This window comes from Hyperoodon ampullatus, assembly GCF_949752795.1.
Source record: "Hyperoodon ampullatus genome assembly, chromosome: 17".
Lineage (NCBI taxonomy): Eukaryota > Metazoa > Chordata > Mammalia > Artiodactyla > Ziphiidae > Hyperoodon > Hyperoodon ampullatus.
Window position 1 is genome coordinate 4,669,686 of NC_136930.1, and position 20,664 is coordinate 4,690,349.

At 42.3% G+C, this 20,664-nt stretch overlaps 1 pseudogene across 1 annotated transcript; it reads left to right on the forward strand.

The window, feature by feature from the left end:
- The first annotated feature begins 19,483 nt into the window (after positions 1-19,483).
- LOC307065491 (GSK3B-interacting protein-like) lies at positions 19,484-19,899 on the forward strand (annotated as a pseudogene). The gene has a single exon. The product of its transcript is annotated as a GSK3B-interacting protein-like (transcript).
- Positions 19,900-20,664: the final 765 nt, after the last annotated feature.

Below are 20,664 nucleotides of genomic sequence, written 5' to 3' on the forward strand. Positions count from 1 at the left end.
AAGTTGGGTGCTGCTGAGCCCCACAGCCGACGGTGCTGGGTGGATGCAGGCACTGATCTTGCCTTAGGCTTCTATCCCTGTGGATCACTGCTCTTAGGAACAGCTTTCTGTTGGGGTTACTGGTACGTAATATTTTGCTTAAAAAGAGCACTTGTCAGAACAATCAAACGATTCTTGCAAAGACAACCAGGAACCTCCTGATTTGATTAGCTGTTATCCTCCCCCTGGGATGCGCTGCGGTCCCCAGTGGATGTGAGAAGCCATGGCACAGACAGGGAGCATCTTTGTGGGAAGTCCATTTTACTGCAAGATTTAGGGAATTTTTCTCTGTTACAAAAGCAGACTTACAAAGAGGTAGGGTAGAACATTTTTATGAGCGTTAAATATAAAACATGCAGAATGAACAATTTTGAAGTTACTTCAGGCTCTCCCTGGGCTCCCTAGGCTCTCAGCATAAAGTGTGAGGAGCACAGGACCAGATTAAACTACTAAAGCATGGGAACCTGCTTTTACATATCATTCAGTTATCCTCGGAAACTGGTTTCATCCTAACATCCTCTGTTAAAAAAAATTCTTTTTTTCATGTGGGTCACCAAGAATGTGGAATCCATTTTGTGGAGACAAGCAATTTTTTGTTAATATAATTATCTTTTAAAACACATTTATTTATTTAATTTATTTATGGCTGCATTGGTTCTTTGTTGCTGCGCATGGGCTTTCTCTAGTTATGGTGAGCAGGGGCTACTCTTGGTTGCAGTGCGTGGGCTTCTCATTGCAGGGGCTTCTCATTGTGGCGCCTTCTCTTGTTGCGGAGCATGGGTTCTTGGTGCACGGGCTTCAGTAGTTGTGGCACACAGGCTCAGTAGTTGTGGCTCACGGGCTTAGTTGCTCCGTGGCATGTGGGGTCTTCCTGGACCAGGGCTCGAACTCGTGTCATCTGCATTGGCAGGCGGATTCTTAACCACTGCGCCACCAGGGAAGCCCGAGAAAAGCAACTTTTAATCAAAAAGTGTAAGGCACTGGGGCTTCCCTGGTGGCACAGTGGTTGAGAGTCTGCCTGCCGATTCAGGGGACACGGGTTCGAGCCCCAGTCCGGGAAGATCCCACATGCCGCGGAAAGGCTGGGCCCGTGAGCCATGGCCACTGAGCCTGTGTGTCCGGAGCCTGTGCTCCGCAATGGGAGAGGCCACAACAGTGAGAGGCCCGTGTACCACAAAAAAACAAACAAACAAAAAACAGGAATCAAGGTAGAGAGAGACCAAAGGCTTACCGCAAATTCCACAGTCAGTGGTAGAAGCAGGATTCCAATCCAGGGAATCTGGCTCCAGCCCTGCGCTTTTAACAACTCTCGGCGATGCTCGTTAAGTCATCTTTGGGTCTGATACTGCCAAGGAAGGGAGTAGGCTTAATTAGATGGAGGTTGAAGAATTTAAGAATTCTGAAAAAAAGTTCAAGCAACGATTGTGACGTCATTGTCCACGGCAGTCACAGGAAAGGTGATCCAGAAAGATGGCACATATTGGACGGTGGTTTTGGTTTGGTTTGGCTTGTAGCACAGAGGAAATGCGAGAGTTCTGAGCACAGAAAATGAGGAAGAGCCAGGAACTGGAGCAGAAAACAGGGTGTTTGCAAAATGTCAGCGCTGGAGCTGCAGAGCAGAAGAAGGAGTTGGTTGAGCTTAGGTTTCAGTGTGTAGTTTATCATCTTTGCTGAGAGAGAAGCACAGGGGAAATCATGTGAGGTGAGAACAAGGAGGCTGGTGGAGGGCTGAACATCAGAAAAGGTGGGATTGGAGGATGAGGGGGCTTTGCTGCCGTCTCTTGTTGTCTGGGGTTTGCTACCCCATTTCTCCTGGGCTTTTGAACTTTCTAAATCGGGAGGTGCTTGTGTCTCAGAGTTATACTTTTGGAGGCAGCGGACACACACTCGAGATGAAATGTCACCATCAGAGTTGCGAGTGATTCCGACGACGGTGAGCACTGGGGTCACCGAGCCAGCCACTCTATGAATGTGGACTTCATCACTGAGCTCTGGGATAAAGTGGACACGTGCTAAGGCAGTAGAGAGCCACCTGGGCCAGGTGAAGTGTCCCAAAGGGGCACTATGCTTAGCAGCGTCTGGAGCGTACAGCCCACACCAGCTGCGAGGTGATGTGGGTTCCTGACACCTCCCCCGCATAGCTGTGGAACTTTGAGCAAGTTAATCAAACTCTCTGTGCACCCATTCCCTCATCAGAAAAATGCAGAAAACACCCAAATGATGGCGCTTGTGAAGTGTCTAGTCCAATCCCTGGCATGTGGTAGGTGCTTAAATATTTGCCGAATGAATCGTGGGCACTAAAAAATATTTGTTGTGCACTGGAAAAGAGTTAAAGACTCAAAAGGCCCTCCTTATACTAAGAATTTGTAAAAACACAAGAGAGTAGAGACTAGTATATCAAACTCTATTCCCACTACCCAGAAATGGTGATACTGCACAGTTGTCAGAGATGCTTCATTTTCTGAATGAGAAAATAAACCATTGTGGCTTTCACTGTTATGCTGGGATCAAGGGAATGTACAAGGAGTGTAGAGCTTCTTTCTCTGGGCAGGTAACACAGGCAGAGAGATAAGAGGGAGAAACCTTGCTTTGTAGCCAGTGAAAAGGTATCTCAGAGTGGAGCAAACATTGGCTCCAAACCTCCTTATCCAGAGGCATTTCGTCTGAGGACAGAAACAGATGGGGATGCCCTTGGGGTGTCTCTGTGCCTGCGGTATTTGAGGAACTGTGGAGAGGATGACTCTCCAAAGAAGCAGATAGAGATGGTTCCAAAAGGAAACCGTCTGCGGACTAAATGATTAGAGAGCTTAACCGGGCAATTGTAGGGGAGGAAATGTTGTCCTCTACCCTTTCAAGTTCTGTTGGTTGGTCTAGAAATCAAATTGACACAAGACAGATTAATAGGAGAAAAACAAATTTAATTTTGTATGTATGAAGTCCCCATAGGTATAGGGACCTAAGTAGTGACTAAAGCGGGCTGTTCATGTATCTTTTTTAGACAAAGAATCGATTCTTTGTGAAGGTTGGACAAATTAAAGGGGTTTTTGCTTGGGGTAGCAAATTAATGAAGAAGTAATGAAGTTTGTTTATACATCTTTCTTGGCCTCAAATTCCTTGTCTCTGGGGATAAGGATGCTCTCCAACTTCCCAGCATAGGGAGGCTACCTTCTCATGGGAGCTTTGTTTCCTGCCTTCAGGGGAACAAAGGAGGGTCAGAGTGTTCTTCACGGACTGGCTGTTTCTCATGTAACTTTAATTCAAAATAATCAATATGCCACCTTGGCATATTTTGGGGCCGCCTTCCCCAAGCCTCATGACAACACTGTGGGTTAATCCTCAAATGAATGGTTAGTGAGAACCTAGGAAAGGAAAGGTTGATTCTTAGGACTCAGCAAAGTTTTCTCAGGAAAAATCTTTCCAGAATGAACTTTGGGATATAATTTTGGACTGGTACTCCAGGGACATTCTATAGCTGTATTTAAGTGAGGACTTGATATGTCCCCTTTGATACCTTTGTGGACAAGATGATAAATATAGCTATAGACAGGGTGATGATGCAGTTAGACTGGTAAGAAGGTGGTTGAACAACATTTGTATGCAATGCTGAGTAACGGTCGCTGACAGCATCGTAAGAAGGTGCTCCTGGGATGCCTTGGCTCAGTGGCAGTGACCAGGGTATACCTAATAATGGGATGGCTCTTCAGAGATGACATAAAGATTATTCATGGACTTTCAACATTAACATTTAGACACTTCTCTACAATTCCATGTTTCTTTCTGGAGGATTTGTTGATTTAGTCTAACAAATGTCACCTTGTAAATGTTAAAGTTCACTACATGAGAGGAAAATGGTAAATCTCTCATATTCAGTCATGAAGCCTTTATTGTAACTGTAACACACTTAGAGTTATCTTAAAAGTAAGAATGAGACATCCTTTTGTTAAAGCTTCAACTATTCAGGGCTAGTAGTTTATCAATCTTTTATACCTTGATTTCCTCCTTCACTGCATGCCCCTGTTTAATAAATTAAGTTGCAAAAAATAGAATTATGGGTGGCTTTGAGGGATAAACACATCTTTTTGACTGGTTGTGGTCCTTCATTCATTTAGCAAACGGTAAAATCTCCTTTCGTTTGGGTAGCTGAGTCTTCAGGAATTGAATCGTAATTGATCCGGGCTCATTACAGGAACCGCATATCTTTTGCCAGTGGTTGGTCTAAGGATATGCATGGGATCCAGTTCTAGCCAACGAGCTCAAAGAGGAATTTTGTTGGGAATTCTGGGAAAGATTTCTCTCCTTGATAGAGAGAGACGGGGGCAGGGAACAGCCCCCTTTGGCTTCTTCTCTTCCTACCTTTGGACACTGCTGTGTGAACACGTGATGTCTGTAAGGCAGCAAACTCAAGGACACAAGCCCACATGCTGAGGCTCACGGAGGGGCGGGGGGCGCGGAGGGGGAGGAGCCCTGAGTGCCTGCTGGCATCGTTGGGGAGCCTGACCACCCCTGGGGGCTGTCTGCTTCCCGATTGGTACTCAGTCAGCGATGCTGCTATTGCCTGCTCTTGCTGTCATTTCTGCCTCAACAGAGCCTAACTGACGATGAGGTATCCCTAATTTTTGGAAGACCCCAGAATAATTTCTTCCAACTATGTGGGTACAAGATTAGAACTCTGCAAGTTCTGAGACAGTGTATCCGCTCCCCCCCGGAGTTAATGCTGCCTCTGCGGGCTCCACCGAGAGAGGAAAAACACCATTTAGCTATTGAGAGATTGTTTTGTTGATTTGTGCGCTGTGTTTGCTTGCACATGCTATGGGAATTAAATTAATTTGAAAGCTTCCTTTTAGATGGATGATTTGGAGCTAATATTTAAAACATAAAAAAGATATATGTGTACTGCAGGGGTAGACTTAGAAATAAATGAGCTCTGACATTCTCTTTTAGTGCGTTTTTCACTTTTATTCTCCATGCCAGTTAATTTATTATAGCTTTTCAGCTGTGAGCTTATCATACTGCAATCTTCCCTAGGAAAAAGCAATTTGAAGGTTGTGGCTGAAGGCACTTTGTGATGGCAGGAAATCAAATAGAATCCTGACTTTTATTTAAGATTGTCAACTTGATGAATAGAATAGACTGAAGTTGACTTAAAACAGACAGGACCTGATAAAAATGATCTATTTCTAACAGGTGGAAGGCATGTGGAATGATGGTTAAATAAAGCCTATTTGGTGCCTCTGTTATAGAAATTACGCATTTAGCTTCTTTTGAACATTGAGAATGAAAACAAGCTGAGACCTAGCATCTTCCAAACCAAATTCTTTTAAAATAATGTCCATATTGATAAATTTTGAAATCATATACATAATTCCTCCTTTTTTCTTTGGTAGAAATATTAATTCTTTGACAATTATCTTTCCTTTGTTATTCAAAAAGAATTTGCCTTTTTGGAATCAGTTTTCTTTCTTAATTTTTCGTGAAATCCTAACCTTGTATGGTTAACCTTGCACTTTGTGATTTTTCATTAATGCAGTGGTATGCAGGCTCTGAGAATCACTTACTGAATATGGCTGATTCATCACATGTTTGTGGACTGCCCTTTCTGTGCCCTGTAGTAGGGGAGAAAGACCTCAGACCATCTCACGGATATGCTATTAGAATTTTGAGACTCTATTGCAAGTGTTTTGATAGAACAGTCTATGGATCCTGATCTGGTTGAGGGTAAGTAAAGTCTGAACTGAAATCCGAAAGACAAACAAAATCTATGTACCAACACTATTTTTATCCAATGTTTTTTCCCCTTGGTAATTCGTTCTTGAGTGTATGTGCTGTGTTCAGGAGACCTTCCTCTGCTAGGGAACTGGCCTGAGCCCCGAAGAGTGAAGGGAGAACCAATAATATCACAAGGAGGCTTAAAGATAGTTCCCTAAAGGATTCCAGAAAGACAGCATCCTGAGAAAGGCCCAGAAGAATCTGAGAAGGAAAATCACATGGCAGGTTCCGAGCAGGAATATACATAGCTCGTTTCTGTAGCTTTTGGATCCAAGAAAACAAAAATCAAGTGATTAATCTTATATACGAGTAATTTTATTTAATTTCCATTTTATGTCATTCAATCATTTAGCAACTTGTAGGGTCTCCAAGTGACAACAGTTTGAGAGTTTTACTTGAGGAAAAGCAGGGCCAGCCCTGTACCTGGAACAGTGTCACCGTCCAGCCCTGGAAAATGTGCTTCCCGAGGGTGGGGCTGTTGTCTCTTTCATTCAGGGCTCTCAAGCAGGCCAGGCACGTAGTGGGTCTGCAATGAACACCTAATGAAGGCAGGGAAGGAAGGAGGGGAGGGAGGGAGGAAGAGCTGTCGGATCAAAAGTGAAAGTGCACGCGTAGGGCTGTGCACGCCTTAGGAAGGATGTTTTCAGCTCTGTTTTCCGTTCTTTCTCCCACCCAGTCGCAGCTTCCACAGAAAAGCTCAGAGGTGCGTTCTAGAGAACTCCTAAATGTATTAGTTTCCTACCTTAAAAAGTTGTCTGTTTTAAAATAATGTAGTGCTTCATCTTGACAAAATTCCCTTACAAAATTACTCCTATTCCCCCTCTACTTGCTAGTCATAGGCTCAGAATTCTCCCCAAATGATTTACAACTTTCTAAAATATCTTCCAACAAAAAAATAATATTACACGTGTAGTCAACCATCACTAGAAAATGAATCTTTGAATTGATTAGATAATCGGTACATAGGTTCCATGGACACCCTTGTGTTTGTACAGAGGGAGACTTCATGCTCAGGAGAAGTACGTGGCTGGTGAGAGGTGTGATTTGTGGGGTGCCCGAAAGCCCCCTTTTATATTCATTTACATTTTTATGGGTAAGATTTATTATTGGGGGAAAGATAGCATAGCTTTCATGTTCTTGTTAAATACAAATTCCCCAGGGTTGAGAGTGGGGGCCATGACAAGCGCTTAGCAGCCTCTATACTTTAGTATGAATTAGGATCCTGTCTGAGCTGAAAGCAACTTGGAGACCGTTTACCACCCACTCTTCACGTCATAGATGAGGAACCCACAACCCAGAGGCTGTAAGTAATGGTGCTGATGATGCTGGCGAAGACCTGAAGGGGACAGCGAACACCTACGTTTTGTTGCCCCTGCACCTATTTCACCCATATTCATCAGGTGAATTACAGGATGCCTGCTTCTTTCACAGTTCCCTGGGCAAGTTCTTATTTACAACTGACTTTCTAGGGGTCTCTACAGACCATAAGCATGCTTCTCTCTGTTCCTAAGCTCACCAGTGAATAGGGAGGAAATGCTTCAATGTGAAGAAATGAATATACCCCTAAGGATGAACCATTTTCCCTTCTCTCTGGTGAAAACAGCCCCGTGGAGAAAGCCGTTGGGGCTGCTGTGGAAGCCCAGACACCAGGAAGCCAGTATGTTTCTTTCTTTTATTGGTTGTACTTGCTAAATTCCTGCCTCTAATGAGCTGATAGACCTTGAATGAACACAAAGTTCATTTACTTCCTTTGCTAGGTTTACATATTTATAGAAAAACAAACCCCTCCAAATCCTGAAAGAATAAAGTCATGCAGCTGCTTCAAATCTTTTAATTATGACAGAAACAACTTTTTAGTTTTAAATCAGTAAAACTAAGTTAAATGGAAAACTGACAGCGCATGCCACACATTTTCTTAAACAGATGGAACACTTTGGGTCTCAGACACTGCTTTACTAGCGTTTTCAATTCATAGACTTTGCAAAGACCCTGACCCAAGTAATTTTTTTCAGAAGCATCAGATTTATAGCAAGTTTTAAATAAAAACTAGTGGCTTTTAAAAAGGCAAAAATTATTATTTAGGGATTACACACAAGAGTTTGAGTTCCTTATTGGAGGACACAGAAAAATGTGTTGAATCAGATAAAATACGTTTATTTCAACAATGTAATTCTAGTTGCATCCCAAGTTAGCTTACATAAACGGTCTTCAGTAGGAAATACCAAAGTTTGGTGAGATTAAATTGATATAAAGTCTATCGCACTCAAACTTTGTTTTAGTTGTTGATAGATTTGAAATTAGGCAAAACGAAAATGAAAGTTTATTTTCTCATGACTCCAGAAAGATTTGTTTGGTGTTTCATGTAGGTCTTATTAGGTGCATTTAATTATTTTAAGTCCCCAAGTTTATAATTAAAAATATTTCCCTGAAGTTGTTCCACATTAACTTGAAGAAATCATCTAGATTTCAGGGTAGATAATTTCTTTAAAGTAAAAAAAAAAAAAAAAAAACACACAACTGTCCAGAAGTTTCCAGGATGCAGTGCTCTGAGTATGCTAGCTGAATACAGATTCTCCAATATTCGCTCTTCCTTTTATACTCCTGGGCTCATTTATACCCTGGGAGCTAAAACAACTGCTTTTGGAGAGAAAAATCAGACCATCCTGTATAAACTATTTGAAAACATTTCTTTCCAAATAAAAAGGTAAAGAAAATTGCTCTGGCTTCTGAAATACTGAAAAAAAAAAATCAGAGAAAATATTTGACCTCCAAATTCCCATATTTCTACATTTTAATACATTTTCTACTTAAAGAGTGGATTGCCACTCCATATCAATTTATTCTCCATATAGTGAGGCTTTTGCTTATTCCAGAGAGCAGCCTATGTTTTGGCTGCCCCTGGTTGAATTGTTCTTCCTAATTTTGCAGGAACAGAAGACTCAACGCCAAGGGGCATTTAAAGAATCTCAAAAAACCTTTTTTTTACATTTGAATTTGTGGCATCTTGATATGCACCATAAAGCATATTTACCAGTAGTTAAAATGACATATTACTCAATTTATTCAAAGTTTACATATTCATTCAAATGACCACAATGAAAGAGTGCATGTCTGGAAGCCCAGGAGCAGTTGTGATCACACAAGGAGTGTTTGTTTATGTGAACTCTGTACCTACAGACAGGACAGATTATAAATGAGCTCACTGGTGATTTACTGAGCTCACAGATTTGTTACTCATTGGTTCAATACTCATTCGTGACACCTTTAATGTGTCCATTACCCACTGGGAACATCTTGATGAATTAACACAAACAGGCTCTCAAGGGACAGCCTGGGGGCGCTTCGGTGTGTGCGCTGATGGGGGATCCCTGGGAAATTCAGTGTCCTCACCTGACTTGGAGATCAGGTGCAGGACATACTCTTGAATACTGCACAGGGTACTTATTCTACAGATGTGGGACTACAGAAAAAAATCAAGAATTTTACTTTCGTAAGACCCACAGCCAAACCTGGCAGCAGTCCTATCAGAGGTCCCAAACGACATTCCTTTGGGGAATATGGAACAGATTCTCACAGGAGGCACACAGGAAGGGCAGGGCACTGGCCCTGGTGCATCTCGAGTGCAGACGGACATTGGCTGTACCTGGGAGTCAGTTCAGAATCTCTTCGTGGATGACAGGAGAGTAACGCCCTAGTCCCGTGGATTCTATTGAAAGGAAGCCTCCACCATCTGCCTCCAAAGAGCTTGATGGGAACAAACAGTTAGTGAATAAAAACAGAACGCCTGTCCCTGGGTCACTGCTCTTCTGCTTGGGCACAAATAACCGGAGACTGTTGGCATTCAGAGACGGGTCTACACAGAACCATTCCGTGGTTTCCGTTCGGTAAATGCTTCTCGTTCCCAGTACAGGTTCAGACACTTAGTGGGTGATTAAGAAATGCCAGCTGAAGGAATAAGTACCAGATTCCTGTAATACCAGACACTTCACTGAGTGATAGAGACTAAGAAAAAAATAAACTCCTTCCCCTGTTCATTAAAATATCAGTGGGATCAGAATTATGAACTTCTAGAAATTGAGACAACTTTCTCTTAAAAAAACCCCAAAACCAAAAAACTATTTATTCCCTTCCTGGCATGGTTCCTTTCCCTCTAAAGTGGCTGCCAACATACAGAAGTCTCCTGAGCATCAACGAGCATGAACGTCAGTCTCCCTCCCTGGTTTTCCTCCTCTTCCTACCTCCTCAACCCCAACTGAAATAATTGTTGAGGAAAGAGCTCAGGATGGCATTGCAAGAGCCCTACTGGGTGCAGCATAAAGGAGAATAAAGCCTTGGTTTGCTTTTACTGTGCACCCTGCATCCCACAAAATAGAGCCTTCGTTACTTCTTCCCAAGAGAGGGAATTGACTTCCATATGCGTTTCCATTGGTAAAATTCTGAAACATACTTATGTCTAATTGTAATTCTAACCACTACACTTCTATGTGATCTAGATGAATAGGAAAAAAATAAACTTTGTACTTTGAAATTTTTCCATCATATACAAAAATAAAGACAGTGGTGCAATGAGCCGGCTGGGCCAGCACTCAGGTTCCACCGCTGTCAACACATGTCTTCTTTGCCATCTATACTTCTGCCCACAACCCCTTGACAAGGATTATTTTCAAGTAAAACCCGTATATCGTGTTTCATTTCTACATATTTTAGTATGTATTCCTAAAAGATGAGGATTCTTTAAAAAAACTAGGATACCATTATTACATCTAAAACATTGATAATAATTTATTAATATCAAACATCTACTTAGTATTCACAGTTCTCCATTAGACTTGAAATTAGTTTTTATAGATATGTGTGAAAAGGATTGAAATGAGATCCATACATTGACATTGGCGATATATATCTTAATTTATTTCAATAATCTGTATGTTCCCCTTTCATCTCTGTTTACTTGAAATTTTTTTAAATGGAAATAATGAGGTTATTTGTCTTGTAGAGTTTCTGCATGTCTGTATGTTTGTGGATTACATACGCATGGTAGTATTTCACATATTTTTTGGCTTCTTGTATTTTCTGTATATTGGTAGTTATATCTAGAAGCTTGATCAGCCTCAGATTTGATTTTTTTTCAGAGGACTTCCTCTTAGGTGGTGGTGTCTACCCTCATCAGGAGGTATGTAAGGCCTGGGTTGTCTCTCTTCTTGTCAGGCTACCAGCCATTGATGAGTACTGCCTGGCCCTATTACTTTCTTAGAAATTGCAAAATGGTAAAATTCTAATTTTCATGCACTCTTCATTTATTAGCTACAAATCTTCTATAAAGAGAAATTTCCCCTTGTTGATTCTTTGGTTACAATCCCTGAAGTATGGATTGTGTAGAAAAGGCAGGATGATTTTTTTTCCTTATTAACCAGTTTTCAACATAATGAGTGGTTCCTTTTGATCTTTCAAAGATAACCACTGCATTTTTTCAAGTATAATTATGAACTTATGGGTTTAATTAAATTATATTTAGTAAGTTTTAATCCATTGCAGTTAGTATTCTCCTTGATACTCAAGTCAACTTATTTATGGCCAGTGAGCGCTTCTGATCCTCGGAATCTATAGCTTTCTTGTTTTCTGTTTTTAACAGATAGTAAATATTTTGGGCTTAACAGGCCATAAAGTCTCTGTTGCAATTACCATGGACAGTATGTAAATGAGCATGTTCTTTATTTATAAAAACCAGGCCCAAGGGCCATTGCTTGTGGCCCCCAGTCCTAAAGTATATAAACCTATGTTCTAAAAGAAAAATAAAGAGCAAAACGCATCATTAAGTCCATTTACTCCTCACCCTACCTCTTCACCCTACCAAAACAGATTCTGTTTAATAGAAAAGGAAAAGAAGGCAAGCTTGGCAAAACAGAGGCAGACTAAACGGTGGGTGTAGTGGCATTGATTTGATGAAATAGCAATGCTAATTTCTTCTGATTAAAAACATATAGATATAGGTGTAAAAGTATCATATATACTTATAATAAATATATATAATATATACTTTTACACACACATACACACCCCTCTATATATGTGTACATACATGGAGCTGTATCTCCATGTACACATGTGTGTGTGTATATATGCATGTAAGTGACTTGGCTTGATTGGCAGAATGCCAACAAGTTTTATAACTACAGGGCAATATCCAAACTGGTCATGTTAAAAGCCCTCCTCAGAGCCTTCTTAGGGGTTGCCAGGTGTCCCTATTGGTACCAGGAACTCAGGGTTGGCTGAGTTCTCAGTTTACCTGACACAGGCTTTCCTGTTGTGTGGCTTCCTCCACACAAACTATCCAGCAACCAGCCATACAGACCCTGTCTGATGCATTCATCCACCTCATGATGAGATGCTCACTTCCTCCGGAGGCAGCCCATTCCTCGAATGATTCTTTACATGATTTTCTTTGTATTAAGCCCACATCTGTATTTCCTCCCATCACTTCTGTAAGAAAGTCATTCCCAACTGCCTAACTTGGTCAAACTCCTCTGTTACCTGCTTTCCTACAATCTGCACCTCTTCTGTGTAGAATTTGTCATCTCCATTTGTGGGCTGTTTGGTTAGTTACGACTCCTGTATTAGACTATAAGCTTCAAGAGGGCAGGGGTTACATGTGTTTATTCACTTTGTCTACCAAATATCTAGCATATAGCAGAATCTCAAGAAATATTTGTCAAATGAATGAATTGGTTCTTAGCTTTCCCTCTGTAGTTACAGAGAATAAGGACAACCCTTTAAAATACCATTCTCCCCTTAGATCTTCTTTTTTCCTAGGGTAAACATCTAAGCCTCCTCGATACTTCCTCCCATTGCATAGGTTTTGATTTGTTTGTTAGTGTGGTTGTTTTCCTTTGACCGGATTCTGGTGGGGCTCTCAGAACTGACCAGTAGTCTTGAAGCACCCTGACCAGGTTAGCGTTTGAATAGGACTGTCACCTTCTTGTTGTAGGACTGAAACCACCATCGACGTTTGGTAACAACATTGCGTAATGTTGATTCACATGATGCATTAAAAATACTTTGTCTCCTTACTTTCATATTTCCAAGTGTTTACTGAATCTGCTGTCAGCTGACACTATCAGAGTGTTGGAGTTATTCAAATTCACTCTATTCCCTGTTTTCTCACACATGATATTGGTTCAAATAAATATCCTACTTCCCATAGTTTTTTAATGTTGAAAGCCTATGTGTGTGATCCCCGAGCAGCACAACTGAACGTAAACACGTTACTATTCTTCATCAAACAATCTTAAAACAAAGAGGGCACTTTCTTCCCAAACGACTGAGGTCTCCGCCCACCCATCCTAATCACAACACAGCACTCCAGCTGGTTGGAAGACGATCTTTGCATAGTATATTCTCTTAGGAGCTCATTTGTAATATATTTCGGTTGCTAAATGTTTACCGACCTGTTGTTTCTGATCCGTTCCCTGTTCTGGACAATGTTCCAGAGGACAGCGGCCGTTTACCAGTTTCCATGCCCCTGATAAATGCCACTTGCCACTCCAGCAAAGCTACCTCTTCTGCGGGATTTGCAGCGGTAATTGAATGTCTGGATCAGGCCTCTGCTCTCGTGAACCCTTCCTTGGAATACATTCAGCGACCGTGTAACCTCATCTCTCTCACAAACAACACAGGCCTGGAACGCTGTGATCTCTCTTATTAATTAAAGGCACAGGGAGCTTGGGGTCTGCCTCTCTGAGAGATTCCAGACCAGCAAGGGCTCTGGAGAAGAGCTGACCCAAAAATAAATGCTCGACAACCCTTTTCCTTCTAAGGGGAGATCCATCTGATTTCCTTTCATGTAAGGTGGACAGAACACACTGAGTTATAGATTTCCTCTCTGCCCTTATAATATTTCATGGGAATCACAGCTGTGGGTATAAACATGCATGATAGGCAATCCTAAGTGATGCAGGGTATTTTCGTTTAATGTTGGAACACAGAGACAAGGTTAGTGCCATAGTTTCTTTTTTCTACCATCTTTCTGGTCACCCCAGATGCTTATGATTACTTTTTCTATTTTTGGCTGGATTGGGTCTTCATTGTGGTGCGTGGGCTTCTCATTGCGGTGGCTTCTCTTGTTGCGGACCACGGGCTTTAGGTGTGCGGGCTTCAGTAGTTGTGGCATGTAGGCTCAGTAGTTGTGGCTTACGGGCTTTAGAGCACAGGCTCAGTAGTTGTGGCACACGGGATTAGTTGCTCTGCGGCATGTGGGATCTTCCTGGACCAGGGCTCAAACCTGTGTCCCTTGCATTAGCAGGCGGATTCTTAACCACTGTGCCACCAGGGAAGGAAGCCCTGATTACTTACTTTTTAATCTAGTGCATGGAACAACTTGACATGAATCCTTTAACCAATACAGATGGAGCACCCTCTGTGTGTCAGGCACTGCCGTGAGTCCTGAGGAGACATGTATCCTTTGAGTCGGGAAAACTGACATCAAGCAAAAAAAAAGAAAAAAAAATCACGTGACGACATGTCAAGGGGGTGAAGATTATAGCAAAGGGAGAGGCCAAAGAGGGACGGCTCATCGGGCAAGCACTCTGAGGAATGTCACTGCTGCAGGGATCTGAATCCAGGGAGCCGAGATGTGGCCCTGCTGGGGCAGATGCTTTGGGCTGGTCCCCACCTCCCTCCTCCGCCTCCAGCTGTGTGGACATGCGCCCTGGAACCTGATGGTCTTCTCTCAAGCTCCGGAAGCATCTCTTTGCTGTTCTTCCTGAGGTCTCCCCCCAGGGCTGTGGGAACTCAGCCCCAGCAGGGAGTGTTGTGGGTTGGTCATTCTCTTGAAGCAGAGGAGGTACAAGGTGGGGTAAATGCCTTTCTTCCCCTGAAGAGACAGTTGTGAGGGGCATTTCTGAGGCTCCCGGGCTGGACTGGGCCCTCGTTGCAGGATGCACTTGCTCCCACACTCTCCGTGGGCTTTTCTCCTCGCGCCCCTTCCTTGACTCCGGGGTCCCTGATCCCTTCTAAATAAACCACTTGCATCCAAGTCCTTATCTTAACTTCTGGGTTCGGAGGAAGCCAAACCAAGCTACATGCTAATTATTTTCTTGTTGTTGTTGTTTTTCTCTTCGAAAGGAAACCCATTTTTAATGTGTATGAGTCCTAAATTATGCTTCCCTTAGTAGACTACCCTCTACAGACGGTTTCCTCAGTCATCCCGTTTTCCTCTCCGTTACTTCATAACCATCCTTCCCCATTTCTTCTTCTTCTCCTCCCCTCCCCCTCCCCTCTTCCTTCAACAATTAGACGTCAAAGGATCGAGACTCTTACTACTAGACCCCGAGGCATCTTCTTCAGACTTTAAAAACTAGGGTAATGATTTATTTGAGTATTGAACACCATTGTACCACGTAATGTAATGCCCTTCTGTAATGTCTAAATATAACAGTGAAACACGGTCATTTATAAAAAGAAGCAGAGACAGCCTGCCCAGATATAGACCGTAGTACCATTAATTAATATTGTTGAATACTAAGTGCACAAAGCAGCTGCTATTTTATAGGCCAGCAAAGAGCAAATGCCGGTTTTATGGAAGGCGGGGCAGCATCGCCCCGGGCTGGACGGGCACACGAGCGTGCAATCACAGGCTCGATTTGCAACCTCTGCAGAAACGGGACACTGCTCAGCTGTTCTGGGAAACGAGTCTATCTTCCCGAGCTAATAAAATATCTCGCCGAGCGTCACGGAGGGACTCGCTTCGTGAGAAGTGAAAAGTCCTCCACGTTTCTGTGAGTGCTAATGATCAAGAGGAACATTTCAAAATCCATATAAAGAAGAGCATAGGAGAAGATTTTACAGCGATGGTGTGACCCTCCTGGGTCCATAATAGCTCCTGGAATAGGAAAACATAGACTGAAGCTCTGCAGGACGGAGCACTTTTCCTAAAGGGTGATTTCAACCAGCAGAAAAGTGTGTGGATAGTAATACAGCATTCTTCAACATACAGCCACTAAATCTTCAAATAACTCCAAAGAAGAAGTAATTTGTGATTTTTGTTATGTACTTTTTGTTTAAAATCTCCTTCCATGATGAAGGCATGTTCTTGCTCTTGTAGGTTCATGAAGAGAACCATGCGTTGCCATGGAAACTAGGATGAGGGGTGTTGAAAAGTGGAACTTGGGAAGTAGGGGAGGTGCCATGCGGCAGCTGATGGGACCACAGAGTGTCCCCCAGTTCAGGGGACTGGGGGGCCTGACCACACCCCAAGGTGTCCAGGCAGAGTCAACTCCTGTCTTTTTTTTAAAGACGGGACCAAGATCCTCCACACTGGAATGCGTGACACTGTGATGGAGACCTAACGGCTGCAGGGGCTGCTCTGCCCTGGACAGGTGGCCCGTCTGAAGCAGGTATGAGGTGTGGCTGGCAGGAGGGACTTCATGGAAGTGCCAGGGAGGAAGGATGGAAGAAGAAGAACAGACAGTTTTGTGTTGTGGGTGTGGGAGGTGGGTTTTCTGGTTGTGGGAGGCTCTGGAGCCTTCCCTGAGGACCCACCCACATTCAAGGCTGAGATGGGATCTTTGTGGTCTGTGCCAGGCCGGCCTTGACTCTGTTCCTTGCTATCTGTTTGAGGAGCCCCTTTCAGCAACCATGGGACTTGGGGATTCTGCAGTAGCAGAAACAAATGCCTGGTGGCTCGTTGCATCTTGTGAAATTATAGCATCGTCATGGTGCCCACAGCACTTTGGGAGTTAGAAGTGAATGTCCACCACCCAGTCCCAAAGGAATGATCTGAGCAAAGACTAAAAAAGAGAAAACTCTGTCCTTACTCCTGTCACCTGCACTTTTCACTTGGAGATACCTGTCCTGGCAGGCGCCCTGCTCTTTTCTCTTCCTCGGTGAGGTCCTGGCTCCTAAGGATGTTCAGTACGACATCTTGGCCTTAAATAGTCTCCCAAGTTTGGTACCGAGGTCTCAGAAAGTGCAAATTGGTGATATACACATATTCTGGCTTCTCTTATCTGTATCATTCCTCACTGGGGGCTACAACGGACCCCAGGACAGCTCCTCAGGGGAAATCTCTTACGTGAACAGCGCATTTAACATTCCCATATAGGTCATTACAGAGTACTGAGTAGCGTTCCCTGTGCTCCACAGTAGGTCCTTATTTGTTCCCATTTTATATATAGTCGTGTGTGTATGTCAATCCCAGTCTCCCGGTTTACTCCTCCCCTCACTTCCCCCTTGGTAACCATAGTTTGTTTTCTACATCTGTGACTCAATTTCTGTTTTGTAAATAGGTTCATTTGTGCCATTTTTTAGATTCCACATATAAGTGATATCATATGATATTTGTAGAAATGGGTTTTCTTGTCTTGCACCTTGGCTACTGCCTTGCTAGACGGACATACCAGAAAGCACCAGACAATTTAGCTTGACCAGAGACAGCATGCTTAACTTCTCTTATTTTTTATTTTTATTCTTTGTGCTTTTATTTTTCTTTTTTGTTCCCTCTCAGGGGGAATTATATAGTTAAAAAAGGGGTAGTAACTTCTTTACATAAATATATGATTGGAGTAAAAATTAGAACAAGTATTAAGTATTAGTGAAAAGGATACCAGATTAAAACTAGGTATTATCTTTTCTGAATCATCTTTAGTAGTAGGGTTTAATTATTTTAATGAATGCCAACTTATGTGAGTCTCAGATAACTCTTCCACAGAAATCTTAACTAAAACACTAATCTCCCTCTGCTAGCAGGATATGGAACCTGTTGTGAATGTTCAAGAGGGAATAACCCTATGAGTGCTGTGAAGTGTAAAGCTAATCCCATAAAATGAGAGTAAAAACACAGGGAGAAAGATAGTAAATGCGACAGAGTGTATCAACTATTGCATTACTAAGTAATTTAATTTAATCTGGTCATATTGGTATCTTTTTCAGTGATAATTAGTTTTCTTGACAGTATAAGATTTGATTGGCTTTTATTGAATTTTCTGCATGATTCTATATAGCTGAAATATACCCTGCTTGATCTTTAATCACTGTTTTCTTTAGTTTAATAGTTGGGCACCATTATATGAATACTCATTTTCTTCTGTTGACTTTGTGGGTAGATGTTCTCAGATTTCTCTGAGTCTAATGGAAGATAAAAGATATTCTTTTCTCTACTTTCATGAAGTTGCCTGCCTTTGGCTTCATCCTTCCATAGATTAGGATATCGGACTCCACTTCTAAGGTTTTTATACTGGAAGATGCTAAAAAAAAAAAGCACAGACGTATAGATAATTGAGAAGATGGCCAAATCCCCTGACCTGGGCTGAGAACAAACACCCCTCTTCAAACCCCTTAGTTGTTTGATGCCCCTGTGAGCAATTCCATTGAGTCCTATGACATATATTGAAGAGATAGCATTAAAACCATACTTCTAACATCATACCTATATTTCCATTATCATCATATTATACCCTTATTATAGGAAATGTTCTCTTTTTTACTTAGATACTTGAATTACACTGGAAATATAAGAAATATGTCTGATAAAATATACTCTATATAGAGTAAAAAGCAGAGGTTTCTCTAATTTCTAGAAAAATAGAAATAGAAGTCACCTCTATGAAATCAAAGAAAAACACTCTGTTGCCCCATAAAACCACATTCTATGAAACAAGGTCAGCTAAATAAATGGTTGGAGGCATAAAAATCTAAACTTCTCAGATGGATGATCTGGAAACCATTCTGTTCTCTCTCTTTACCCAGATCCCTTTTCCCCTTCCAACTCTCTTCCCCCTGGCTCTGGGGCAAACCTAACATTTATGGGTCCAAATATCGATAGTCCCTGGGAAGTATGGTGGTAGCTGGCCCCAAACCCATAGAATGTACAACGTCAAGAGTGAACTCTAATGTAAACTCTGGACTGTAGGTGATAACGAGGTGTCAGTGTAGGTTCATCAACTGTAAGAAATGTACCACCCTGGTGAGGGATGTCGATAATAGGGGAAGTTGTGCATGTGTGGAGGCAGGGTATAAATGGGAAATCTCTCTACCTTCTGCTTCATTTTGCTATGAACCTAAAGCAGCTCTAAAAAATAAAATCTATTTAAAGAAAATGAGACCAAGGCCCTAGGTCCTGGCCCTGATGTGAACTGTTGTAGAATGTCAACAGGTTAACACTTGGGGTTCTCTCTCCTAAAATCTTTCGTGGAATTGGCTAACCACCTATTTCGGAAAGGCAAGGAACAGAATGCCTCTTAGAATGCTGAGAATAAATGTTTAACAAAATTATTCTTTTTCAGAGAGTTACTCTTGTCTTTCTGTTTGACTGAATGTTCCTTAAGGGCACGGACCACACCTTATACTTAGAATATGCATATTAGACTTATGCATCTCAACGGAATCTGTTCCGCAGGAATTTGCGTTGGTACAAGGCAGCTATTATCTTGGTTAGAGTTCCAGATGTCCAGAAAATCTGTATCCCTTGAATTGAAATAAATAAATGGCCAGATGCCTGGGGAGGGAGTAAGAGGAGGACTCGGGGTGCGCGCAGACTTGTGCCTGAGGTGGCAGGAATAAGATGGTAGCGTTCCCACGTCACATGCTTCTCAGAGTGGAAAGAGGGCGCAGCTGCAGCCATTCCACCTACTGTAAAGATCACCGAACTTGAAGTCAAAGGGCTTAGGTCAAAGATGTTTGCAGAATGGAAACAGACTGTAATCCCATGGAGCTGAGCAGTGTGTCAGGATTTGAAGAAGATGCAGGCTTAATGGCTTTGAAGGATCTGATATGAAAAACATGAGGCTGGAAGCTGAAGCAGTCGTAAGTGATGTTCTCTTTGCAGTTAACACCGTGTTTGTCTCAAAAACCCTGTGCTGTGCAGACGATGTGGCCTATATCAATGTGGAAACAAGAGAAAGGAATAGATACTGCCTGGAACTCAATGAAGCAGGCTCAGGGTGGTAGGTTGTGCTTTCGACCAGGTGGATGATCATTTACAGACTCCCTACCATGAAACAGTCTACTCCTTGCTGGATGTGCTCAGCCCTGTCTACCAGGAAGCAGTTGGAAATGCACTCCTTCAAAAACTTGAAATTGAAAAGGGATGGACAGTCATGACTAAGTTTTTTCCTGTTAGAGGGGCTGTTGCTGGTAAACATGTTGACATAAAGCTTGAAATTCTTGCAGATGGTCATAGTAGAAAATGCATCTTTGATTTTTTTTTTTTTTTTTTTTTTTGCGGTATGCAGGCCTCTCACTCTTGTGGCCTCTCCCATTGCGGAGCACAGGCTCCGGACGTGCAGGCTCAGTGGCCATGGCTCACGGGCCCAGCTGCTCCGTGGCATGTGGGATCTTCCCGGACCAGGGCACGAACCCGTGTCCCCTGCATCGGCAGGCGGACCCTCAACCACTGCGCCACCAGGGAAGCCTGCATCTTTGATTTTGTGTCTTTATCATTTTTTGCTTCACATTTAGGTTTTTGATTGAGAACTTTATTGACTAACGAATTGTGTTTCTCAGTTTCTGATTCGTTAAGGAAATCCTGAGGCCATTGCTGTGATGCCATCATTAAGACATTCAAATTTCTTCATATAGTATCTCTGGCATTCTGAAAACCTAATCAGTATTTCATTCTCTTATTACAGGACTTTGATGCTGCCAGCACTTTCTTTCACATAGGAAATTCTAGATTTGCATGGTCATGTAGGAAATAAACTAACTTTAAACTTTGATTCAGCTTGCTAAATCAGGGGTTTACTGCCAGCTTGGACTAACTTTGTAGTAATTATTTTGCTACTAGCCTTACTGGAAACAAATTATCAACTAGTTTCCCCTGCACAAATTTTGAAATTCACTGCTTCATTTAATCTATTTATATTATTA